At 34.2% G+C, this 6,566-nt stretch overlaps 1 long non-coding RNA gene across 1 annotated transcript; it reads left to right on the plus strand.

The window, feature by feature from the left end:
• The first annotated feature begins 203 nt into the window (after positions 1 to 203).
• On the plus strand, positions 204 to 2,661 carry LOC127075010 (uncharacterized). Its single transcript, XR_007786164.1, has 2 exons — positions 204 to 1,098; positions 2,356 to 2,661. It is a non-coding gene; the product is annotated as an uncharacterized LOC127075010 (long non-coding RNA).
• Positions 2,662 to 6,566: the final 3,905 nt, after the last annotated feature.

Here is a 6,566-nt window from a genome sequence, read left to right on the forward strand (position 1 = left end):
CTAAGTGTATTATCATGCATTTAATTTTTCAAAGTATTTGTAATGTCAAAGTATTAACAAATATAAAAACAAAAAAATAGAAATATTTAAAATGCCATGACAAAATAAAACAAAAAAACAAAAATAAAAATAAATAAAAAACAAAAATAAGAAAACTTCATGGAGACAATGGTGTACTAGCAACCAGTAATGTGTATGGAAATCAAAGCCCAGACTGGGCTTAATAGGAAGCCCAACATGTTAGAATGGCTTCAGGATAGGGGGTAGCTTGGCCAGGGTGGGGGTGTAGTAGAAATTCTATAGGCTCAAGGTTTTCTGACCCCAAAATGCATCAGCCAAGAGAGGGTAAGTAGTTCAGAACAACTCCATTCCATTTTCCTGGTTTACATCGTGTCTTAGCTTCGCCTGAGGTATCATCTCCGTCGCACCAGAAATCGCCTCTGGCGGCAGCGAAGGTTCAATCACCATAAAACCTACCCCATTCTAGCCATCTTCAATCCCTATATCCCATTGTCATAGTTTTTTCCCTAAATTCTTAACCAGCTCTTCGAATCGAATCAAATAATGAACAAACCCTAAAACTACAAACCAAAATTAAATGTCTCCAAGGAGCGGAACGGATTTCAAACCCTAGGGTTTTGAATCTATTATCATATCTCTACATAGAGGCACTAGAATTTCAAGCAAGGAGGAAGAATAATGGTGACTTAGTTGTGATACTGAGATTCGTCTCGGTTATTGTTGTAATGGAGAACCATAGAATTGCTCCTTAGAGGGAAGTAACTTGAATTCAAAGTTGTCTCCTTTTTTTCCTTCAAAAGTCTAGTCTGTAGGAAACGAATATTCTATGCTTACTTGTTGATGTTGCTATGTCGTTTTATGTGCATGAGATTGATAGAGTTGAGAAGGATTTGGCGAGTTTGAGAAATTAAGAGAGAATCAATTTGAGCCAAAACCACGGAGAGTTGAGAATTTTCAGAGAATTTTTGGTGAATTGTGATTGTGACCATGACTAAACTATGATTGAAGAGGAGAGTTGAATTTATAGAGATGGAAGTGTGTAACTGAATTGGGCAGTTTGTTAACTGTTAGGGCAAGGTTAGGCCATTATTAAATTCCAGTTAGATTGAATGGAGAGTTGGTTAGGATGATTCACACTATTAAGAAACTGTTAAGTTGTTGTTAGGTGTTTTGAATTTTGGTGAGTGAAGTTCAATTAGTTGAATTAGTTCCTTCTTTGTTAAACTGTCAGTATAGGTTTTACGTAGTTAACATCTGAATGAAGATAGTTACTTAATAGAGTTAAAAACCTATTAGTTAGTTATGAATTTAGTGAATTGGATTGTTAGTTAAAAAAAGTTAGAACTCGTAAAACAGTTAGATTTCAAGTTAGTTAATTTAGATGTTAGTTATAGTTGCTATCAAAAGAGAAATAGTTAGTTGTTATTTGAACTTTTTTTAAGTATTGTAATAGTTGCTGCAGAAATATTGTTAGTGTATTGTTATTACATTTGAAGGTGTTAGAACAATTTGAGTTAGTTAGTTGAATGATTGTTACGTTGAATTTGAACTGATATGGGAATTTAGAAATAATTATTTATTGTTTGTGTTTGGATTGAATGAATTCAGTTAATTTTTTTTATAAGCAAGGAAAACATTGCATTAAAAAAGAGGCACAATAGGTGTTCACTCTTTTACAAACAATGAAACCAAAGGAAAAAAGAACAACATGATACATATCGACCTACAACACCCAACTAAGTAAAAGGGAATCACCGCCTACATCCAACACTTGTCGGGATTACAACACCAATCCGACCAAGAGATATCCCTACCTTTCCTAGAAAAAGAAATGAATTCAGTTAATGAACATACTTGTAATTAGTGATGAATTAACTAGTTATGTTAATTTGATATGAACTGGCTGTTATGGTGAACTAGTGTTTTGAAATTGGTTAGAAGTTATGAACTGATGAAACTGACTTGGAACTGAGTTTGTGGTTTAGATAATTGTTTGATGATTGACTTATATTAAAGCAATGTGTGAGACTTTTTTTGAACTAATCTTAGCATGGTTGTGCATTGTCTTTGGAATTTTGTTTGTAGTTTGGACTAATATGGCAAGAGTTGATGGACTGTCATAGCATGCTTGTATTGTTTTGATCATGTTAATACTTATGGTTTGGATTGGAAAAAATACCATGAGTATGCCTAGTTCACTTTGTTGATGGCTGGTAAAAAAAACTGTTTGAAGTGTTAGTATTAGGACAAATTGTGAAATGTAGAGGTATTTGAATTGGTTAATGATTGAATTGGTTTGTATTGCATTGACATTGGAGTTGATCTGATATGCAGGTTTGCTTGGGCGTGGGATTGACATGGTTAGCATGGTCATGAATTTAATTGGGCATAAAGCAACTTGAGAAGATGGAAGATTGAAGATTGAAGTAGGATAGGTTTTAGAAATTTAAATTCAAGAGTCAAATTTGGGTCAATAGTCAATAGTTGACCAAAAAGTCAATTGTTGAACTTTCCTTGTAATTTCCATTTTAAACACCTTTTTGTAATGATTTCCTCTTGTGGTAAAACTTTGACTTGTAACTTGTAATCCAAGCAACACCATTTGTGCATGAAGTAACTTATTCCACTTTTGAATGCTTAGTGACAGTTTTCTTCTTTGTGCTTCAATCTTCTTCAAATCCTCAAGTAGATATCCGAATATGTAGGTTTAGGGTAACAACTTTGAATTATAACTCTTTTCAAGTGATACATGTAATCTTGCACCATAAATCACAAATGAGAGAACCAAAAACACCTGATCATCAAACCCTATGATAAAGCCTTAATCAACAAGAAACCTATGATCAATCCATTAATAGCCCAAATATTGATCCTTTGAACTAATAATGTCACCATATGCAGATGTGAATGAATGACTCTTAAATGAATGATTTAAAAAACCTTGTATGCAGATGAAAACAAAATTCTAAGACAAATAAATTGAATGATAAAAATGTAGGGCAAATTTTAAGGTATGACACCCCTTACAACAACTACATGTCGTGCGCCAAGTCCTTCAAGAGAATCTACTCCGATTGAGGTCTTCGTGTTGACCCTTACGAGAATTATATCTTGGGAACTCGCACTACGTGACCATTGTTTTTAGTTGGACAAAGGGTTAAAGGTTCTACAAAGGTCCTTAGAGTCACAATTCCTTGCAAAAATATTGAAGCTTACGATAACTACCTGTCGGGTGACAACATTTTCAAAGGATCTACTCTAAGTGAATCTCTCATGCCAACCCTTACGAGAACTACATCTCGCGGACCCACACTACTCAACCTCTCTTATCTTATATTTACACTCTAAACTCAGGTAGAGAGTCTTTCCCACAAGGTGTTTGCAATCAAAGTATCAATCTAATACCACCACATAATGAAACCATATGACAGATTATATAACAATATAGAAATAACAAAAACATAAAATAAAGAAAAGCCATACAAGTAAACAAACATAAACACACAACAAATCAAACTAGGCTTGACTCACTTAGGGAGAGTTTGATGTTTGATGTATTTTAAGTGATGACGATAGTTCGGATGAGCGAGAACTGCATCTCGTTTCCAACTCTCAGGAGCTCGTGGACTACACCATGTTCCTTTTTCATCTTATTTGAGAAAGGGTTTTGAAATTTTTAGGTGTTTTCGGTTTATTTCAGAAAATGCACTCGATGTTGACCGAGGTTTATTACACGTTGTGGAGTTGATTGGAGGATGATAAGTGTTTAAATTGGCGAGAACTATATCTCAGATCCCAACTCTCAGAAGCTTGTGAACTATATCCCGACCCTTTTCATCCAATTTATTGAAAAATGTTAAATAATGATTAAGTGTTTTTGATTTTCTTGAGAAAATAAACTTGATGTTTGTCGCTACCGCGATCTGAAACTAGACCGACTGTGAACTGAAATTCAAAAAGAAAAATGAATATATAAAGTCGCCACCGAATTTTATTTAATCCTCATAAAAGAGAAGATAGAAAAAATAGTCGATAAAACCCTCTTAAAAGAAAAAGAAAAGGATAAGGATTGGTTTCACAACCAAATAAGGGTTCAGAAGTCGATTACACAAGGGGAAGGTATTAGCACCCCTCACGTCCATGATACTCTATGGGAACCATTTAAGTTGTCTACGTGCGTGGGTATTTATCTATAAAAATTACTTTGTTATTTAAGAAAGTGGGATAGAATGAGATTGGGGTTTTTTAATATTGTGCTCGCCAAGGATTAGGGCCCTTGTGCCTACGTATCATTCATCGGGAATGAAGAATTAGAGCTCCGTAGTTCCGAGTAGAAAATGTTTGTGTGTTAGTTGATTTTACCTTGAAAAAAGGTTTTCAGTATGATTCCCTAAGACGCAAAAATGAGTTTGATGAGTTGGTGTCGATTTTAGGTTTTTTTTTAAAGATTGGTTGTGATTAGATTGCACTACTATGGGCGGAGGCGGATACTTCAGACAAACAAGCCAAACGTCTTGTATCCAAGATAATAAAGTAATGGTAGGAGAGCTTCATCCTTACTCATTACCCACCATTTAAGGCTTGTGGCGCGCAATACTAATCGTATTATTATTGTACTTTTAGTTTGACATAGAAAATGTCACTTGGCGTTGGATCAAGGTTTTATTACTTTTGATTATGAAATGGTAACGTGCATGAATTTATAGAGTAACCAAGAAAGAAATAAAGAGTCTCATTGTAAGGTAGCCCAAGAGAAAGCATTGTGTGTGCAAAGTGACATATGTTAACAAGTGGATAATGGGCTTATAGAGCATGTCTCCCTAGGGTAGTGTCATGATTCCATTCTTATAATAAAAGATTGCAAGTTACAGATGAAAATCCAAGTTAGGGAAAAGTGTCAAGAGATAGGGCAAGGTCCACATGCAAGGGTCCTAATGAAATCCTATAAGTCCAATAGTTGGTTACAGATGAATGCATCTTTTTGATCTTTTAATTTTATCATGTTTGTGTTGTTTTGATTGTGATGACAATAAATAAAATGAAAATGATAAGTATGCATGACATATATATATACAATAAAGTTGACAAGAAAATAAATCACAATATGATAAATTAAGTCAAAAATATCAATGGTTAACAATGAATAGTTAGTCGTTCGTGATCAATGTACAAGGTAACTACCTAGGGATTATCTATCCACAAGTCAAATGACTCAAAATATGGCGCATAAAGGGATAACTTATTATTGATGCAAAGTATTGAAGAAGATCCATGATCATCTAACAATATGTTTGAACCAAAGAAAGTTATACAGCCCCAAGTCCATCTATCAATGATTTGACAAATGGAAGATTATATCACCCAAATAGTTACAAGTTAACAGTTGAATAATATACAAGTTGGACATTCAAGCACAAGTGTTAGATGGTTAGTGGTCAATGGAAACAATACAACCAAATAGATCAATAAGTAAAAATCAAGAAGTGAGGTCTCATCTATGCATCAAATGGTTTAAACATGGTCAAATAGAGACAATCTACCAATACCTCAAAGTTCCAACAATGATCCATTTATCATTCATTGACATGTTTGAAATATTGAAGATTTTATCAACCCTAAAAAATCAATGACCATGACCAGATAAAATGTCATCAACCATTATCAACACAAAAGGTATAAATATTCAATTAAAAATGGTAAAAATAAATGGACAAAATAATAAAAAATAAATTATGGATACAAAATAAAAATGGATATTTAAATTGAGTGTATTTGCAAAATGTTTGGTTAAGAAGAAAATAAGTGGAAGAAAATAAAATGGAAAAGAAAAGAAAATAAAAGGAGAAAATGAAATGAAAATAAGAAAATAAAAGGGGAAAGGAATAAAAATAAATGAAATGTGGCGTTGGGGGTTAAACCCCTAACCTTGAGGTCCTGAGTCAACCCCATCTCCACTAGGCCCAGGCGCCCGTAGTGTCAACAGATACACTTAGAGAAAATAAATAAAAAGGTATTGTAGCACCTCAAATTTGCCCTCCTCATTCATGCATTCATTTTAGGTCATTTAACATTTCATATTGCATTTCATCATGTCAATCAGAATTAGCTCCAAGAGTTTGTCTTCCAAGAAGCTTGGATATCATCCAAGTCACTTTGTGGGCTCTATCTGAATGATCAGTCAATACAAGGGAATTGTGCATCAACTAGGGTTTTTCTCAACACTCAAGGAAGTTTGAATTCATCTGGATATCAAGGTCAAAGTAGGGTTCCTCAAGGATTGAGAGGCAATCTTGGTTTGAAGGTCTTATGGATGTTGTGTAGACCTCTTGGGAGCTAGGGTTTCATTTTCATAGGTTTTCTTTAAAGGATCAAGCTTAATGGGCTCAATACAGTTCAAAATTCAACCGTGAAGTCAAAAGTCAACTGTTGGTCAACTGAGGGTCGAATGGCTAGGGAATGACTTGAGATACTTCCAACATGTTCAAATGGGGTCTATTCATCATTCAAAACATTAATCTTGAAGGAACAAAGGTCCAATGCACAGG

The sequence above is a fragment of the Lathyrus oleraceus genome, chromosome 4 (genome assembly GCF_024323335.1).
Source record: "Lathyrus oleraceus cultivar Zhongwan6 chromosome 4, CAAS_Psat_ZW6_1.0, whole genome shotgun sequence".
NCBI lineage: Eukaryota > Viridiplantae > Streptophyta > Magnoliopsida > Fabales > Fabaceae > Lathyrus > Lathyrus oleraceus.